The sequence below is a fragment of the Mytilus galloprovincialis genome, chromosome 7 (genome assembly GCF_965363235.1).
Source record: "Mytilus galloprovincialis chromosome 7, xbMytGall1.hap1.1, whole genome shotgun sequence".
Classification (NCBI taxonomy): Eukaryota; Metazoa; Mollusca; class Bivalvia; order Mytilida; family Mytilidae; genus Mytilus; species Mytilus galloprovincialis.
In genome coordinates, this window is record NC_134844.1 from 66124876 (window position 1) to 66146966 (window position 22091).

Here is a 22091-nt window from a genome sequence, read left to right on the forward strand (position 1 = left end):
TTGAGGTGTTTATTTGATTCCTATTATATAGTTGCTATTAATGTCTGTGTCATTTTGGTATCTTGTGGACAGTTGTTGGCAATCATACCACATCTTCTTTTTTATAAAATTGAAAATTATACAAGACTAACAAAGTCAAGATTTCTTCTGTAATTTTTTTCTTTCAAAATAAGTATTTGCTTTATATTTCTTAAGGCCCGATTTGAAAATATTGCCTTGCTATCACTACCTTTGGACAATTTACGTTTACTTTGTGATTATTGATTTTAATTGATTCAATTTAAAGAAAGGATATAATTGACCAATGAATTTAATGAATATTTCAAGTGGCATATATATTGAATTCCTTCATGAAACTGTTGTATTGTAGTATTTTCCAGATAAATCTTTTAAACATAGGTGTAGGTTAAGACTACAATGCTGTATATTGCATACTGTATCGCTTTTCACAATTTCGCCGTCTCTGTTGTTCTTGCAAAGTATGAAGGGATGTATACAAAATGTGCTCAAGTAGAGATAACCTCTGTTAGCAAAAGTCCGTTCTTAAACAGTACTAGTATATCAGATATTCATTGTGCAAAATTGTGCACAGAAGTTGCTAATTGTTATGTTTTTAGCTACGATTACTTGAGTGAAATGTGTCATCTCTATCAGATTATAACAACATTAAACTGTGATTCGAATGAGAAGAATAGAGGCATCATTTTTACCAAAGAAACGGGTAAGAAAAGATAACTTGACATTTTGTTTTGTCCTTGATTGTTGATAAGTGCATGTTTTTTAATGGAAAATTAGGAACTTTACCCTACTTTTCGCTATGTAAATAATCGTGAAATTATTTATCCGGAAAAGAAAACCAATGTATACATTTGAAAATAACCTGGAAAAAAGTATTTTTTGTCAGGTTCAAATCGATAAATTGTTTGTTTGCATTTCATCTCTGAAAATGATAGTTAAGCATCAATACTGACATTATTCTATTTATAAAAGATATTGAAATATTTAAAAAGTATTTTATGATCAACTAACCGTTTCGTACTACAATTCGTTAAGTTACGTCAAACCATATGCTGCGCACCTGTCTATCTTTTTGTATGACAATATAATGTTGTATATTAAACTGTTCAACCATTACGTAAACCTATAATATAATCATGCATGTTTATCGATTCAATTATAAGAAGATATCAAGCATTTGTCAATGCGAAAACAACATAATGAAAAATAAACCAAATAATTAATTTCACTATATTTACACAATTTGTTGTGTTTAATCGAATGTTGTATCATTTCTAATCACACAAAGTATATATTTTTTTAAATAACCAGACAAAATAGATACTAAATAATCAGAACAAAAAACGGATACTAGAAAGAAGAACACAACACCAACACAGAACGTCAAACAAAAGAAATAATTGGATAATGAATATTGCAATCACTCACTAAATCCAAACGCAATGTATACGTACGGCTAGGAGAGCCATACAGAAGAAACTTTCAAATGTAAGGTATCGAAGAGAAAACTAAGTAGCGGTCATGTACATGAAACGGAAGAATACAGATAACGAATAGTCGTCTGATATTTTAACCTTCAAAGCTGCATGCAGCGCACACTATTATATTTTTCTAAATTCTTTTCTCGTCACTAAATCATAAAACCAATGATGTGTCAAGTTTTGAACAGGCACTTCTGGCTATTCATTTTTTTCTGCATCAATTTTTTGTTTCCCCCCCCCCCAAAAAAAAACCCTAATGGAGTTAAAACACGAGAAAACCTTGTAATTATAGTCTAATACATCACTATTACTTGATTACTTTTGAATTAAACATTTCAGAAAAACTTTTTATTAATGATACATGATTATTTGAGAATATTTAAAATTGCATTCCTTATATGTTACAGATTGTCCTGCTAATTGGACGAGGTTAGAAAACAGTTGCTATTTTTTCGAAAACACAAAGAAAATGTCTTGGAATTACGCAACAGTAAGTTTAAAAGATAATATCGGGTATTAAGCATGGCCTTCTGAATACAAAGTGTTCGTCCGCAATTTAGTACAAAAACTAAAAAAGGCGCTAAATAATACAAGAAATCTTCGAGTTTAGAATATCATGTGAAGCATTTTATCATCTATTCGTTTATAATAATTAGTCTCAATTTGTCAGGAACACATGATATCACTTTGATTAAATTTGTTATCGTTGGTTTTGATCAAATGTACTGATTATAAAATTCACGTAAGAGTAAAAATTGGATATGTTAAAAGATTTGAGTTGGTCAATAGTTATTTCGATGCCATATTTAAATGTAGTTTAATAACAAATACTCAACGACATTTCTTAACAAATTTCAATTATTTTATCTACAATGGAAATTTAACCGAGAACATACATTTGAAATAAGAAAATAAATGATTGCACGTATGATGCGTGTTTCCGTAATTTCATAACAAACGATCTAACCCTGAATTGTAGTTAACATATGTTAAAACACCTGACTATGAGTGATTTCAAAATACATGCATTTAGATCGTTCTTTTGTTGTACTGTTAAACCACTGTACAAGGTGAGGGGGAGGGTTTATACCCCGCTAACATGTTTAACCCCACCACATTTTCTATGTTTGTAAATAAAGGCAACAGTAGTATACCGCTGTTCGTAATTCATAAATCGATTAAGAAAACACAAATCCGGGTTACAAACTAAAACTGAGGGAAACACATCAAATATAAGAGAAGAACTACGACACAACAGAAACACAACATTAAAATATAACACACAGAGAAACGAACTATAATATAACAATGGGCATTTTCCTGACTTGATTTTCCTGTGCCTGCTCCAATTCCGGAACCTGAAATTCAGATGTTGTTGTTTGTTTATGTGTTACATATTTGTTTTCATTCTTTTTGTAATTAAATTAGGCAGTTAAATTGCCCGTTTAATAGTTTTACATTGCCATTTCGGGGCCTTTTATATCTGACATGCGTAATGGGCTTTGCTCATTGTTGAAGGCCGTACGATAGCCTATTGTTGTTAATTTCTCTTTCATTTTGGTCTCTTGTGGAGAGTTGTGTCATTTGCAATCATACCACATCTTCTTTTTTTTAAATATATATACCCAAATTCCCCTAAGGTCAACTTTCCATGAGGTATTGCCTTTTTGAACCAAAGTGTCTTCCTTGTTGGTATCAAGGCGAAATGCAAGAAAATGTATGAAAAATGTCAAAACGTAATTAAAACTTTGCTGATGCTTGATCTTTCTGTTGGTATCAGGGGATAAGAAACGTCTTAATTTTCAGAAACACTTGAGTAATTTTGGATTTGTGCTACTTTATCTTTTGACGTCTTTATAAGGTATTGTTTACTTTTCATTTTCTTTATATGCACCACTCTTTAATCATATAACAGAGTAACACAATTTGATCACTGATTGTATGAATACTGTGTATCTCAAGGTGGATATCTAGCGGAAGTTACAGATGAAGCAGAATTACAGCTGGTTGATTCAATAATAAACGGTTTGTTTTAATTTCAACTATTTCTAATCAAAAAATAATTTAGGCCTTTATTTAAAATTTAGAATGCTGAACCTGATTGCAATGTTTTTAATTCGGTCTTTGAAGTACTGTTTCGTCACATTAATTCCAATACTATTAGGATGGCACCAAACACATTGACTAAAACTAATATGGCTCGTTTAATTTGCAAAAACATTTAACACAATATTTATTTCACCCTTTGACAAAAATATCAAAATTTAAAAAGACTTGAACCACACACTATATTGCACACATTTCATTTGATAGCTTGAAGGTTTAAAAAAAGTTTAAATGAATAATTGATTCAGGTTATCTATTAGAAAAAGAAAGAAAGTATTGAAATGTCACTTTCGTGATTTGTCAATTGCAAGATAAAAATGAATATATGTAATCTAGCAAATAACAATTATGAGGTCTGATAAGACCTTAGTTAGTCAGCTGACAATAACAACATATTGATACTGCTCCATTTAAAACTTCTCATTTCAAATTAAAAAAAAGATTTCAGTAGATCGCTATCCAAGCAAAAATGAACAATCAAATATAAAGTAAAATAATTTTTATAGTGTCCATCATAAAATCTTTTAATCAACGTTTTTGTATAGATTAAAAAAGAATTAATAATTAAGTGAAAATAACAGTAATAGCTGATACATAAAGTTAATTTTAGCGGATGTGTATATTGGATGCCGACTTTACAATGGGACATGGCAGTGGACGACTTCTGGTAAAGAGTTGTTATTAAATGACACCTTGTGGAGCCCTGGTGAGCCAAAGGAATCAGAATGCGTTCAAATTTGGAAAGGAAATAAATTGGATGACGTTCTGTGTATTATACCGAGAAATTTTCTCTGTGAGAAAGTAAGTATGTTTATTATTTCATCCTCAAATATTCATTTGTTTTTTACTTGACATACATAGGACTTACCTAATAAGTGATAAGTCAGAACGTAGACGTAGTTTAATGATGGAGGCAATTATAAGTTGAAAATGATTGATGTCAGAGCATCATTTAAAACGATTGTTTCTATCTGTTCATGGAAGCGCAGATGTCAGGGAAATTATTGATTTTTTTATTCCAAAATTTTATCAAGTTGTATTCGAATAATTATTCATTGCTTCATGTATTTCATTTTTGTTGAAATTTTATGATATCATTAATTATTGTTTTCTTATAAAATTATTTTTTTCTTATTTTCAAAACGCTGCGCTCAGTGAACTTAGATGAAACAATTTTAAAAAAGATATGTTGCCTCAAAATGTAACAACAATACACATTATTAGTGGGTCATATGCACTGGTATGGATTGTATGTTAAAACATTAATACACTGACTAACTGATAACAATTATATATTGTTCATATGTGTAAACTTCAAATTACTAGTTTCCTAATTCATTGTAATTCGTTCGGAACTTAATTTAATCAGAAAAAATAAAATTAAAAAAAAACAATAGTTCAAAGGATATAATTTAAGATCTTACCACATCATTTTTTTAAAAACTTCTTGTTTACTAAAAGCTGCTATTAGCGTCCATTCACATGTTTTGTTTTATACTGATTCAATAAACATATGGTTTATATATACCTTTGCCTATAAAAAGGAGCTTATCAACTTACGGTTTAAAAAATGTCACTCCCGCTCTCATATGATAGCTTTATTAACACTGAGTCCAAAAACATGTAGTGAAGATATAACTATGCCTGTGATAAGGGAGATAATATGCTATTTTCGGTTTAAAGAAATGTCACTTCTGGTCTCGAATGATAGGTTAATGTACGACAATTCAAACAATATATGATTTCTACGTATTTTTACATGAAATAGGTGCAAAAATTACATCTTCCAATTTACTCAATATCACTTCGGGTTGACTTTTTTCAAGGTCTATCTCACCCAACAATTTGCAAAAAAAATTATGGCTTAAGCATGTACCAATCTGACGGAATAATCAATGTACCTTAAAATAAATCATTTCGAGGGTAATAACTTCTATAAGGTGTCACCTGATTGTTTCAGAACAATGTATCAAATCTTCCACAAAATATAACAATCATTTTCCTTTAGTTCGTTTATATATAACATTAAAAGAATCGGTAAAAATGCCATAAAATTGTAAAAGACAAAATTTAGAAAATGACATTGACTTTCTACCTTGACCTCATTTTCTAAGTTAGGAATCAAGGACCTCAAATGAAAAGGATATATGTTAATACGGCTTACGGTTTATGAGTAACAAAAACTTTACGACATATTTATTTGATCAAGGTAGATAATTCTAATAAAATTTCACCAGATCGCTTCGCTGGTGTAGGTTTAATTCCACGAGGGTATCGCTAGCCCAGTAGTCAGCACTTCTGTGTTGACTTGAGTTATCATTGATATTTTCATAATTATAAGTTAACTGTTTACAAAACTGTTTTGGCGAATATCGTATTTGATTTTTATGTTAAATTGTACATTCCGTTGTTTTGATTTTTCTTTTAAACAATACTGTTTAAACTAAACACGCAAAAAGGGGATCAATCAACAGTACGTAAAAACAGTTCAGAAGATTGGTTCCAATAATTGAAATATATTCGCATCTAAAAACACTTAAAGAAAGTTGGGTTCTAAAACTAAAACTGGTGAAAATTAGACACTTTTTTATATAATTTACAAAAACGACCGATTGAAAATTCTCATTTATTCTTGTAAACATGTATTTATAAAAAATTTATGATACTCTAAATCGGCTGAAAGCCAATTAATTAGCTCTTTAAACAGCATATGATTCAATAAACAATGACAAGGAGTATTGCCTTATTTTGTATATAAAGAAATTCGTGTAATGACGGCATTAAATATTCAATATTTCAAAATTCGAGGTACATTTTCTGAAGACAAATGTATCACTTTGAATATAAGGATGAATTGCAAATATTACAAGTACTGTTAGTTAACAAACACAATGACAAATCGTACATATGTAACATCAAAACAAATATTATGTGTATCATGAAGTGAAAACATGTTGTTTATTTTGTATTTTCAGGCAACTTTGTTTGTATGAGAATCAAACTTTAAAGATAAAAGAGTGGTGTGTGACTTGGATTTGTTTCAGTTAAATCGATTTGTAACTATTAAACAGCGGTATACTACTGTTGCCTTTACTTATTAGTGTTGTCTGGATTAATCCTGTTCACTCGTTATTAAGCATTTGAATATAACTCGAGACTAATATACTAATATCGTTTAAAAAAGGAATATTTTTATGTGAATAACTTTCTATATTTCTAGTATTATACTGTTTCTATATCTTCTGAAGTTATCTGTTGACGTATTTCATATAATATGTGAAAACTATCTAAATAGCAAATGTTTTCATTGTAACGCATTTTTTTTATTTTTTTTTGTGTTGGCTTTCATCACGTTTACCCCTTTATTCTTAATGATTCCGTATAAAAGAAGTAAAATAACAAATATATCGAGCTCCCAAAAATTTGAAACGGAATGTTCCACATCAAATGGTAAAATCAAAAGCTTAAACACACTAAAGTAATCATATATCTTCAGTCAAAAGTAAATGTGACACATTCACTGCATGAAATGATGCATTTAATATAAAATTAAATGCATATGTTATGCATATGAAATTTCAAATTACAAAAAATATTATGCATTTACTTTGCTGGAAAATTTCTAATTTAATATAGATTTAAACTAAATTTAATATTGCAAATAAATTCCCAAATTTCAACCTAGTTTAAAGGTATTTTTAAATCTAAATAAATTTCAAATTTAAAGAATTTAAGTATAGACTAAATTTGAATAAATTTCTTATTTAAAGAAATGTTTATGTAAATTAAATTTGAATAAATTTGAGATTTAAAGAATTTTTAATATAAATTAAATTTCAATAAATTTCAAATTTAAAGAAGTTTTGATATAATTTAAATTTGAATAAATTTGAGATTTAAAGATCTTTTAATATAAATTAAATTTCAATAAATTTCAAATTTAAAGAATTTTAAATATAAATTAAATTTAATTAATTATGTAATTTAATTACATGTAAATTCAAATAAATTTCTTGTTTATGACTTATTTAAATTAGAACTTCCATCAAATTTAATGCAATTTAAAGTCAATATAATCCTGTATAACTACTTACAAAACAATAGTGCAAATGAATAATAAAGAAAAGGCAGAATTTTTCCCTCTGCTTTTAAAAAATTTTTTTTTGGAAAAGGGATGTTGGGGATTTGTTTTTACTTTAACCCAAATATCTGGTTTGAAAATATCTAATTAAATAAAAAAACAAAAATTAGGAAAAACAGGATTTTTTAATGGTGATAACTTTGTAGCTACTGTACATATAAAATTGATCCTCCAACTTTTCTGATCCATGTTTACAAAGTATTAGACTTGAAAGGCATGGATTGCTGCTCTGTGTATTTACAGAAGAATAATATTTGTGGTTTCAAATGACAATGTGCAAATGTATAATTTGTCAGTAACATTGAAGACTGTATTTTTCAGATGAAACTTAAACAATAATCCAACGAATACATGTCACTCATTTGCAAAGCTCAATACCATTTTGTAAATATGCCTTTACCTATATGTAAAGAATGGCAATGCATCTGAAGTTATATAAGAACTTGAAGAGTTAGAATCTAAGACATACAAAAAACACAAACACCAGATATAAACTATAGGACAAGACTATCTATGTGTGATTTGGATTTTGACAATGGCAGCAATATACAATACAGGAGATAACAAAAACTTTTGGACAAAGCATAACCATACACAACAATTTCTAGCATTTTCTTATTGTCATCCTGTCTAGGGCATAGTTATTTTCATCACTTCTAATCGGGTCAGAATAATAAAAAAAAAACAATTTTGAGTTATCTCCCTTTGTATATACTTCAATAAAAGAAACAAAGTATCTAACAAATTAATTTTATTCAGATACTGACAAATTAGAGTTGTTTTGGTGATAAATTAAAATAATTGTCAAAAAGTTTGTTATACAATTTTAAAAACATTTAAAACAAATAAAAAAACACTTTTGTTTAAAAAAAGTAAAGTTCTACATCAAAGAACCTCATCAAATTCAAACTAATTAATAAAATAATGGTTATTGACAAATTAACATGCTTACTTGTATAGATTATTTAAGAATCCTAACAATTGGGTTATAACAAATAGCAAACATAGGCACCTCTAAATTTCAAGTTTGGCATCATAAAAATATTAATGAATAATCTCCCCTGCTAGCATTATTTGTCAATTTTAAAAACTTCAAAAAGCAAAAAACAAAAAACATAACATTATTTACATGATTAACATAATTCGTAAATTCACAAGAGTGCACACACTGAAATGTCTCGCCTTCTTTACTTATCATTGATATTATGTTGATAGTCCTAAGTATAAAGCTTTATTAAAAACTGTCACATAAACTTAACATTAACCAAGATAACTAAACAAAGAGCAATGAACCACAAAAATGAGGTCAAGGTCAGATGAACCATGCCAGGCAGACATGTACAGCTAACAATGCTTCCATACAACAAATATAGTTGACCTATTACTTATAGTTTTAAAAAAATAGACCAAAACACAAGAACTTAACACTGAGCAATGAACCGTGAAAATGAGGTCGAGGTCAAATAAAACCTGCGCGACTGACATATAGATCATAAAATATTTCCATACACCAAATATAGTTGACCTATGGCATATAGTATTAGATAAAAAGACCAAAACTAAAAAACTTAACTTTGACCACTCAACCATGAAAATGAGGTGAAGGTCAGATGACATCTGCTCGCTAGACATGTACACCTTACAATCATTCCATACAACAAATATAGTAGATCTATTGCATAAAGTATGAGAAAAACAGACCAAAACACAAAAACTTAACTATAACCACTGAACCATGAAAATGAGGTCAAGGTCAGATGACACCTGCCAGTTGGACATGTACACCTTACAGTCCTTCCATACACCAAATATACTAGCCCTATTGCTTATAGTATCTGAGATATGGACTTGACCACCAAAACTTAACCTTGTTCACTGATCCATGAAATGAGGTCAGGTCAAGTGAAAACCGTCTGACGGGCATGAGGACCTTGCAAGGTACGCACATACCAAATATAATTATTCTATTACTTATAATAAGAGAGAATTCAACATTACAAAATCTCTGATCTTTTTTTTCAAGTGGTCACTGAACCATGAAAATGAGGTCAAGGACATTTGACATGTGACTGACGGAAACTTCGTAACATGAGGCATCTATATACAAAGTATGAAGCATCCAGGTCTTCCACCTTCTAAAATAATAAGCTTTTAAAAAGTTAGCTAACGCCGCCGCCCGATCACTATCCCTATGTCGAGCTTTCTGCAACAAAAGTTGCAGGCTCGACAAAAAAAACATCCTGCTGTTCGAACATTGATTAAAATTTCATTCCAAATGCTGTATGCAAGAATAAAAATAATAAGGTGTAATTAAATACTTCAAATATGTACAATTGAATAAAATACCACACAAATAAACTTTTATCAACAAAATTATGTAATGTCAAGCAAAAAATTATCAATATTGAATATGTACTTGGAGCATTGAAGAAAATAATAAGTTTATATGCTTATAAATATATTTGGTGTATTGACTGTCTCCTGATTAGTTAAAATTTTTTAGTTTTATTTTCAATTTTTTTTGTTTACAAATTTTATGAAGTCAACATGTGCATGATGTGTGTACTTTGTTATTATTTATATAAATAAAATAAAAAAATTCTTTGAGCCTTATTTTTGATAGAAATTTATTTATAATGAATGGCAATAACTTATTTTGATTTTATTGAACCATAAAATTAATTTTCAACTTTTTACATTTTACATAATCCTCTTCGCAGATTATCTAATGTGAAGATTCAAATAGTTATCTCCCTTTGACCAAGCGATTATAAATAATGTGAAATCTTACAGGAAAAATCTTGACAGCAAACACAACACACTGAAATGAGCAACACTCAAATTATTATTCAGCATTTAATTAATTAGAAAAGGCAACAGAAAGTTTAAGTAAAAAGAAATATATGTAGTTTAACCAAACACATTAACATAATCTGATGTCACCGATATGCTGCACTTGTAAATAATTTAAATAAAAAATGCCAATGTTGAAATAAAAGAGCAGTAATTCATTTTTTTACTTTAAAAAATAATCAAATTCAATAAACCAAACCACTTCATTTTAAGGGTTCCCCCCTTAAACTGAAAACTGTCAACTATAATTCAAAAGTAAACATGAAGGTATTTTTGTTCTTGCAAATTCCAAAAGTGTACCTTTGAATTGGTCCTTATTAAAATTTAAAGAAATTTTTATTGATATCTCTCAATTTTGTGTCATATGCCCTTAAGTAAAAATCCATGCAAGTTCTGTACATTTCTTGTGACAAGGCCTCTCTGATTTACTTGGACCTCAGCTCTTTGCCTTGTGCATTCAGCTGTCTCTGGTATTTACAGTCTAGTAAATGACTTTAGTTTATCCATGTAAGATTTAAAATCTTGTGACAGTCAAATCCCAGTTGTGATCAGGCGAGTTTATCTACAGAATCACTGTCCCAACTTGACATTAAATCAATTTGCATGGCCTTTCTAAGTTTGTCCTTTTCTGACACTGGCAGTTTCTTGGCTTAAAGGGCCTTAGCTCTATTTTGTAGCTTCTGTAATAAAGTAATAAAAAAAAATGTTTAATTTTATTAAATTGACAAGTGATATATATGTGACAAAAGCAATAATTTTCTGCATGCAATTATTCTATCTTAATGCAGTTGTAATCAAAATCATATATTTAAAAGATATTCTAATGAGTGACCCAAAAATATCTCGTGGAATAACTCTATAAAAAGAATAGCTAGAAGTTGTGATAAATTTTCTATTTTCAATGGACCATGGAATTGGGGTCAAACCATTAATTTATCCTTAGAAAGATCATAACATAAGGCACATGTATATTTATTTTTAAGTTGATTGGTCGTTAACATCATTAACAACTATCCTGACCAAAAACTTTTACCAAAACTTGAACCTAAAGCAGAACAGATGAAAGAATAAACAAACAAAAGCATGGATCATTAAACATAAACCCCTTCTACTATTGTAGGCTGGCATAACAATTTATCACAACTATTACACATTGTGATTTATTTATCAACATCAAAAAAATTATTGATTTGTATCAGTTTAGTTTTTCAACTATATTTTAAAACTAACTCCTTCTATCATTGTTTGGTCTTATTCACGGTGTAGAATATATACAACTTTTATAATTTGATGTGTGATCCCCTCAGGGGTTCAGGCTTATATTTTGGCAAGTGTTTGATGTGTCTATGGGCACTATGGAGGTCTAAAATTAAGTAGCACCCCCTTTTTTTCGCTAGGGAGATTGATATTGGAATAGCTCATTATTGAGTTTGTTGTCTTTATCAATTTCAATATAAATCACAATATCAGGTACAGCAATTTTTTTTTCTTTTGACATATAAGAAGTATTTGTAAATAGTATTAAAATACAATCAGCTGTATACAATATAACCAAAACAAAAATCTGAGACTGGATTACTGCCCTTTTATCTATTTATTATTTGATCTATAAAATAATATTTAATCAATAGAAATGTGAAAATTTCAAACAAGATTTAAGTCAGTTATTGTTTGATTTGGCTAATTCTACTAAATACTCAATTATTTTGATTTTTGTTGTTGTTTTTTTTCCTGCAATTATTTTGTAACACTCTAATAAAAATGAGTATGAATTCAATCCTCCATGACTCTATTCATGCTATTTGTTAGATGTCTCTACTCTCATTGGCAACAACACTTCATCTCCTTATAAATTAATTTTTGCAGGCCTCAACTAACAGTATTTTCCATAAAATATATAAACAATAAAAAGCTAGTACAATCATGACAATGAGTACTATTAATTTATCCCAAGACTTGGTCTGGTCATGTCAAATTAATGTAATCACCAAATAGCTTACTTCAAAATAGAACCAGCTGCTGTTTTACATGTCCAGACTAGATTGTTTATGCCTATAAGCATCACAAACAGCTGCTTACTGCAAAATAAAACATAAAAGTTCCTAAAATAAATGTGTATTGCCAGGAGATAATTAGTTGAATTTAAACATTCATATTATATTTGTTAAACTTGGTCTAAGGAAAGGGTGTACAGGATTTCCAATACTCAATATATATATATATGTCTAGCGGGACGGCTGCAGTGCAGGCGATTTGGTGTCACGATATCACAGTAGCATGGGTTCGAATACCAGCGAGGGAAGAACCAAAAATTTGTGAAAGCAAATTTACATGTACAGATCTAACATTGTTAGGTTGATGTTTAGACGAGTTGTATATATATATATATACATGTATATAGCCCAGGTGGTCGTGTGGTCTAGCGGGACGGCTGCAGTGCAGGCGATTTGGTGTCACGATATCACAGTAGCATGGGTTTCGAATCCCGGCGAGGGAAGAACCAAAAATTTGCGAAAGCAAATTTACAGATCTATCATTGTTGGGTTGATGTTTAGACGAGTTGTATATATATATTTTACAATGTTTGGCTATTTAAAACATTATGATCACATGCATATATGTATATATTCTGACAGACATTTCAACATACATGTAATATACATAAGGTATATTTATAGATTTTAACAAGGCTAAGTAAGTATATAAGCTGATAATACTAAAAAGGCATACATGTAACTCTATCTTTTATCAAAGACAATGGCACGTCTCTATTTGAATTACATGACTTACAATGTACATTTATATCTTTTGAAAGATTTTTAAAATCATAAATTCAGAAAATGTAGACAAAATATATATATACAATATATACCTTTATATGTGAAGGAACATGGATGGCTGTTGTATTCCCTTATCTTTGAGCATCTGTTTCTGCTTGAAATCGATTCTCTGTAACAATTGGTGCAATTATTCATTTTTTTCACTGTCATCAAGATTTCTGTCTGGGAATCCATCATCTTCTTTATTAGCTAAGTAAAATAAAAACTTTTTGAGAAAATGTAAATATTCAACATGATGTTCATACAAAATGATATTAAGTTTAAATTCTTTTATGGGCTATTTCAAAAAAAATGATGCCTTTCCTTTAAACCTTTGTCAGTCTCTTGTATGATACTATATCTGTAATGTTTTTAGGTCAGATAATGTATTATGATTAGTTGGTCCTAACTACCAAAGAAAATAGCAGTATGTGCTCTGTTTAAAAAATATTGTCCAAAATTGTACCTCAAAATGTCAGGAGTGTAACGCTTTTAGTGTGACATTTAGAAGAAAGCATGTGCATTCATTGATGATATAGAATAAATAAGGGCAGATACAATACCAAACAATATCTTTCATCCAACTATTATATCTTGACTATGATGTCTTGTTCAATTCTTCCATATATTTTCATTTTTATGAGCCTCATAAGGTAAGTAAAATAAGTTTGTGTAAAAAAACATTGTTAGTAAAAGTCAATATGCTGCCAGAAAATGTCTTTGTAGGTGAAATAACATGTTTCTGTACATCTTGCACGGTTTATTTTTTTTGTTTAGTATCATAGCTTGGCACAGGTGCATCCAGTTGACCCTGAAGTTCTACTACTGGAATATTATGGTTACAATAAGAGGACTACCCAGGTCTATCAGGAGTGTAACAACTGGGCTAAGATGTATTTTTTTTAGAAACAATGTTGTTATAGTTGTTGTTTTTTCTTGAATTTCAGTGAACATTACCTGTTACAGTTTATCAGTAACAAACATGCCATTATTATGGCCTTCATTGCTTTTGTATGCTCGATACTTCAATGTCAGGAGTGTAACACAAAAAATGCCTTATAAAGTTCAATCTTATTAGCAAAGGTAAGTTATTGGAAGAAAAACAAGCTGACAATTATTATAAAATGACATTACTACACCTTAGCTTAACACAGAATACAAGTCTACATCATTACTTTTGAAATTTTTGAACTAAAATTGCAATTGAACTACATGTAGCTTGTTTAAATGTGTTACAGTCCTGACATACAAGTATTGAGCATAAACAAGCAATAAAGGCCACAATAATGGCATGTTTGTTACTGAAAATATGCAACAGATGGTGTTCACACTCAAATTCCAGAAAAGAACAACCAATAATAACAACATTGTTTCTATAAAAAATAACATGAATGTTACACTTAAACATTTTAAAGCGTTACACTCCTGACATTTTTGGGTACATTTTTGGACAATTTTTAATATACAGAGCACATAATGCTACCATCTTTGGTAGTACGAACAAACTTATCATAATACATTATCTGACATAAAAACAGCATATATATAGTATCAAACAAGAGACTGAACACAGTTTAAAGAAAAGCCATCTTTTTTTTTAAATAGACAATTAGCAAAATTTGTAAATATGTAAGAAGTATATATTTTTTTTTAACCTGTTCTTAATTTGCACTAAAATAATATGTGAAATATAAAGACTCTACATGATTTCAGGTCAGTTTCAGGTTAAAATATGGTAGCAATAAATTATGGTCATTTGTTACACTCCTGACAAGTTTCTGATGTAGCTTATCTATAACAAAATTCAACATGATTCTTTATAAAAATAATTGTAACATCTTTACAATGTAATGAGAAAGCCAATCTGTCTTGTAAAAGTGATTTTTCTGCACACTATTCACCAAAGATTCTTAAAAATTAAAGTGCAATTCTCATTAAACATGTTAAAAGTTTGCTCTTTGCTCAGAAATTAAAAAAATATGTAATCAAATATCTAATAAATTTATTTATTTGTGAGATTGTAAATTTAAAATAGATATATCATTACTGATTTTCTAAACATTCCATTAAAAAACAGTCTTACAGTTACTGAAAAATAATGTCAGGAGTGTAACAAAAGGATAAAAAACACATGTTGGTATTTTTTAAATGAAGAAAACTTAGAATTGACTGAAGCAATTGTTGTGAAATTTTCAGAGGATGTAATTAGATCATATATGTTTGCTTCCTTATACTTTTTATATACAATTAAAGCTTTTGCAAAGAGATATAAAAACTTTTGAAATAAGATATTAAAGATACACTAAAAATTGGTGAAATTTACATATTTAAAAAAAAAAAAAACTGTTTATAAAGTAAAAAAAAATTGCAGGAAAATCATTTAGTACCTTTATTGCAACAAACAAAAAAATTACATTGATATTTATATTCTTATTTATGTTTGTCAGTTGATATTATTATTTTGTTGTTTCCTTTGAAAAGTGGATGAATTCTTATGAGTAAAATGTTGTTAAAATTTTTGTCTTTATTATTTTGCATTAACCCTTGGTAGTTTTGTAAACTTGAATGTCTCTGGATTAAAGAAAAATGATAGAAAAAAGATTAGCAATGACTTAATTTTTTACCATGTTTGTCACACTTTGGCATCATTTTTTTTTTAATATAAATGCCTTTTAAACTTGAGTCGCTGAACTGTAGTAACATGTATATGTTACAGTAAATAGGTGAAATTAGGAATTACATGTAATTACTAAACACTTGAAGTTGGTCAAAAATTATCTGTATTATAATGCTCAACTTAAACTATTTTGGATTAAAACTAAAATTACTCTGATTTAACCAAATATTTGAAAGTCCATATTTATTCAAGATATTTTTTATACATATCAACCATTCAAAATTTTAAGAGTACTAACTGATCTTCTAGTTAGTATTACACAGCTAAAACAATGTTGTATTATGGTCAGGTGATCAAAAGTTATGGTTGTTTTAGCAGTCAGTAAATAGGTGTAAATATTCATTTTAAATTTAGTAATTACTGGTAATAACTGGGCCGTTTAAGGAATTACTTGTATTAACTAAGTGCATCGGGAATTACCTGTAATTCCTAAATTTTAGTAATTACATGTAATTCCTAATTTCACCTATTTACTGTAACATATATATAAACAGCATGTAAAGGTTTGAAATGTTTCCAAAAAAATACTCAATAATCATAAAATAAATGAAGGAAGTATGGTAACCTACATGTACGTATCATTTGTTTGGCTATAGTAATTGGATCAACATCAGTTGGTCTTTAGCGGATAGCATTTATTTTGGAAACATACCACATTGTTTACTTTAATCTAATTAATCTTCATATACAACATGTACAATGTACATATACATGTATCTTAGTTTTCTCGTTTGAATTGTTTTACATTGTCATATCGGGGCCTTTGTGGTATGGGCTATGCTCATTGTTGAAGGCTGTACAGTGACCTATAGTTGTTAATGTCTGTGTCATTTTGGTCTCTTGTGGACAGCTGTCTCATTGGCAATCATACCACATCTTCTTTTAATATATCATTAAGCATTTGAATCACAGGCACTTGTTTCTATCCATTGGAAGAACCACTATCAACGTATATTTTCGAGAAGGTACCCAAGTAATTTTTTCACCTCTCCGCTTAAAACCATTATTTCTGGTAAATATATACGTTAATAGTGGGTCTTCAAAGGGATAGAAACAAGTGCCTGTGATTTGAATTTATACCAATATCAAGGGTACAACTGATATGTCACCTGGGTAAGTAAGGTACATGTACCTATAGAACAAGTCAATTATCCAATAATCTTAAAAACTATAGCACAGTTTGTAATTATTCCGTGACAATAAACAATAATTTGGTTTGCACGACACTTTGACCATGTCCCATAAGGTTTTGGGAATAAAATATATTGGGCATGCATATCAGATTAATCATAAAAAGTAAATTGATTGTGTAAGGTTATGTAATATATAATGATCTATATTAAAGTAATGCGGTTACCAAATCGAAAATCATGTTGAACTTGAAGTGTGTTCTTCTTTTGGGATTTGAAAATCCCGCAACATGACGACTTAAACATTGCTATAATAGAAAACACTCGAGACAACCGAAAGGTGCACGGTCGCACTAAATACCAATAATATGTTATTAAGCCAAATAAAATAATGTATCCTAATTGATAGATTGATATGATGCGTATATAATATAATTGTTTAAAAGATGTGAATAACAGAATAAATGACAAACACATGATCTCCAGAAATTAACTAGTAAAGATAATAAAGTATTTTCCTGGTCTACTTTTTGGTCTTAACTTACACTGTTATTATAACAACATTACAAAAAAAAACGCGGGACATGACCAGATAATAAATATAATTTTTCATACGTACAAATTATTGCTTTAATAGTAAGCATAGGTACTTGGGTACAGGACATTTTTTTTACCCTACCCTTTTTTTCCAAAATCTGTTATATTTTCGTTTTCTCACTTTCGTATTATTTATTTTTTTCGCGTCTGTCTGTACGTGTCATTAGAACATAAATACACTACAAATTACTTGGTTTTGCTATTTACTATCAATTCCAAGTTTACTATCCACAGCGGTCACGGATATATTACTAAAGAGAGTGAATTTTAAAATAGAAAACGAAAAAATAACGGATATTGGAAAAAAGGGGGAGGGTAAAAAAAATGGTGACATCCCATTAGTCTGACAACCATTATTCGGACAGCCCAATACTCCGACAACATGTACTATTGACAGCCCATTATTACGACAACCCATAACTCCGACAGCCCATTATTCCGACAATATGCGTTTTTCTTAGTGTATGGATAAATTTTCTCTAAAAAAAAAAAAAACTCCGCTCTCTGATATTTGTGGTTGTCCGTTTTGATTCCAATTATTTTTTGCATGCGGACATTAATTTTGTCTCAGTATATTGGAGTTGATACACATGATTATAGCAACTGCTCAGTCCTTAACCTCGCCCCTCTTTCGTTTTGCGTGTCTAGTTACTTTATTTATCTTTATATTTCGTTGTTTGTGTGTCTACTATCAGTCTGTGCTGTTCTAGCTCGCTATTTCTTGCATGTGTGTCTTGATCTACCTTCTTTTCACTAGATCTTCGAATCCCCCTTTTCGCGTATCAGGGGAGTGAGGTTCCCCCACTATGAACTACATAAATAAATAATACATCGGAGTTGGAAAACACTACCCGCCCTCTTTGGTCGCAACACTTTCTCTCCTTGTATCACTCATCTGAGTTTTATTTAAATTTATTTTGTTGCAGAAATAATGGGATAAAGTAGCGTCAGTCAAAATAAGAAAAACAAAGAGACAAATACGTACCCAGAACCTAAAAAATAAGAAGACAAATAGGACGAAATATGTGCTCAGAAAAGATGAGCAATTCCAATCATGATCAATCATGAATACGGTATCATGTTCGGGAATGAGAATCCACGAAATACGGAGACAGTACATGTAGCACTTCTAATAGCGATCGTTCAGACATAATCCGAGAGATGACACTCAATATTTTGTTGGGAGACCGATTTTGTATCCTAAGATTATTTTAAATTCTATAGAGAAAGATATGCCTCTTTTTTAATGATTGGTGGAGATGCAGGGCTGCATGATAATTTACAACAAAACTTATTACGAAAAACAAATATGACGGACATGAATATTTCGGCAATTTCTATCTAAATATGCATAAGGAAAAGTGATATCGGGCCAGTGACTGTATATGTCATAGAAATATACAGTCAACGCATTTTGACTGCTCAAGTAGAACGAGTGCAGTATAAAAGACAATAACAAACTAGTAGAATAAGACAATGTGTGACATTCTTGTCCTTGTGTCTTTGTCAAATTGTTTAATTGTAAAAACTTAGTAATATGTGTTTTGTTGGAAACTTATTTTTCATTTAAAAATTGGTTTCAAGAAGAAACATATTTAGATATCATTGATTTTAAGAAAGGTAATTTATATGTTAATTCAGAATCGGTGCTCTTCCATTACATGAAGAATTGAAAATGCTAAATACTCAAAAAATCGTATTGTACAGCTGATACAGTTTAGGATGAGCGTCATTTTTCAATCGAATGCTCACTTCATTATAATTTGAGGGAGGAATTCTTTCGCCATATTTCTAGCACATATCAGAACTTTAAAACGTTAGACAATTATGATTAATTTCGAAGTGAACACAAGAAAACTTTACTATTATGGAGAAAAAAATGAGGATCATATCGTTAGTTCTTTTGAATAATGTAGTACATGTCTGGATACTGACTGTTAATTGATATTAATACGTATTTTTTTTGTATATTTTGTCTTAGCTCCGATTGTGACTGAGGCTTATAGTGCTATAAATATAATTATATCATATTAGTATTGTAATGTCTTAATGTTGACACAATCATTAGACCGCCGCTTCGAAAAAGTGGGGGTATACTGTTTTATCTCTGTCTGTCCGTCCGTCCAACCGTCCATCCGTCAGTTCGCCGCCCGTCCCATAACTATTTTCGTTGCATCTTTTTCATGAACTACATTACAAGGATTTCTGAAAGGTTTATTGAAGTCAGTTATATCGTGTGATGCTTTTTCAAACTCATTACTCATTACATGACAGCCAAGTTGAAAACTTTTGTCACATTTTTCTCAGGTACAATACCATGATTTCTGATATTTAACTTCAAGGTTTATATAAGTCAGTTATACTGTGTAATGCTTTTTCAGATTCACAACTCAAAAACTTTCTATCTACCGAAATCTTTGGGCAGGGTATCATCAGTAGCTCGCGCCATCAATGCTTGTTGTTGATTTACATCTAGATCCTTTAATTTGAAAAATAAAATATTATTTTCTGTTTTATTCTATATACAGATTTCGAATTGATAATTAACATTGAAAGTATACGAACTACCTTAGCCTTGTATTATATATACGGAGTTATTTCTTAAAATATGTTATTACAAATATAAACGTAATAATACAGACAGACACATTTTATTTTACCCTGATATCCTGATACTTGACTTGATAAGTGTCGGAATTATAGGTTGTCGGAGTATTGGGCTGTCGGAGCAATGGGTTGTCGGACTATTGGGTTGTCAAACTAATTGGTTGTCGGACCAATAGGCTGTCGGACTAATGGGCTGTCGGAATAATGGCGTGTTACCAAAAAAAAACAAAGTTCCGATGATAGTAAGACCCTTATTACTATACACATCCTTGATTCATGACAGTGATATATGCATTATAAACTGTATACAGAAATATACAAGATATTGACTTCTAAATTAACTTAATGTTACCTCAGTTACTGACTCCATGTTGACATTATTGTGTAATGTTGGTGTTAAATGAGATAGGTGTTGAAATTCTTCGTCGAATAACTGAATTTGGTGTGTCGATATCTACTGATCCTCCACATGCCCCGGGCAAATCCAGAGGCGCTAACCGGGCATTCTTTTGCATCTGACCGAGAAGACTTTCAGAAGGACTGTATAGACGAATCTTTAATTGTTTTAGAACCTTCATCAGACCCGAGTCTTGCATGGAGATGGACAATGATAGACGTAAGTACTGGTACATTGTATTAACGATTTCACTACGAGGAATATCATCATCTTCAGAATGTGAGAGACAAGCAAATCCGCCAGACGACATATCCAGACAGACTTAGTCAATGATGCAAATAATATTCTTGTAGACTTGTAGCCAGACTGGTATATATATATATAAGCAGACTGGTGGACGTGTAGGACATGAAGACAAACTGTTAGAAACGTAATCTGGCGGGTAAACATGTATATCGACTTGTAAACACGGAGACAGACTGACGGACACATAGAGACCGCGGTTAAAACGTAGTGACTTGTGGACATAGTCAGACTGTTGAAAATCATATGGACAGACTAGGGGGCTATAAGAAAGACTTTTGAAAGTAAAAACAGACTAGTGGATAATTGAAAAACTGGTGAACATGTAGACAGACTTGTGCAAATGTAAATTGACAGAAAATATTTGTCAGCCTAAAAATCTAATTCTAACTCTATTGGGTTTGATTTTCAGACTTAATAGACATTATTTTATTAAACCAATCATGGGCCCTTGTCAGGCAAGATACAAAAACATCATACAGTGATTATATAAACATTAGTGAAATACACAATATTATAAGTAATACACAAATAATAAATTGATAACATGAGCAATGTAGGATATAATTACATGTATATGAATACGAAATCTATATTTTTTTTTTTTGGGGGGGGGGGGGTATTATGTTGTAGGGCAAGCTAGGGTAACAGTTATCAAAGCCCCCCCCCCCCCCTTTATTTTTTTCAAATAAACGATTTTTTTTTTATTAATCTTCATTTTGTCGGATTAGAAATGTTCTATGATCTCATTTATGATTTAAGTATAAACTAAAGGACACTTTTTTACTTGGTTGTGCTATAATGGATTTAGTATTACCATTTTTTTCAGTTAAGAACAAAAATGAAAATAATGGATTATTTAAGGTTCTCGCATTAAAATATTCAACATAATGATTCTTTATTTGCAAAACAAACAAAAAAATAATTTTGATTATTGCAAATACATAGACTAAACAAACATA

The 22091-nt window shown here is 30.0% G+C and overlaps 1 long non-coding RNA gene across 1 annotated transcript; it reads right to left on the reverse strand.

Moving 5' to 3' along the window:
* Positions 1-10719: 10719 nt before the first annotated feature.
* LOC143083495 (uncharacterized) lies at positions 10720-13591 on the reverse strand. The gene is made up of 3 exons (XR_012980739.1): positions 13472-13591; positions 12600-12677; positions 10720-11279 (listed from the first exon to the last, which is right to left on the reverse strand). It is a non-coding gene; the product is annotated as an uncharacterized LOC143083495 (long non-coding RNA).
* Positions 13592-22091: the final 8500 nt, after the last annotated feature.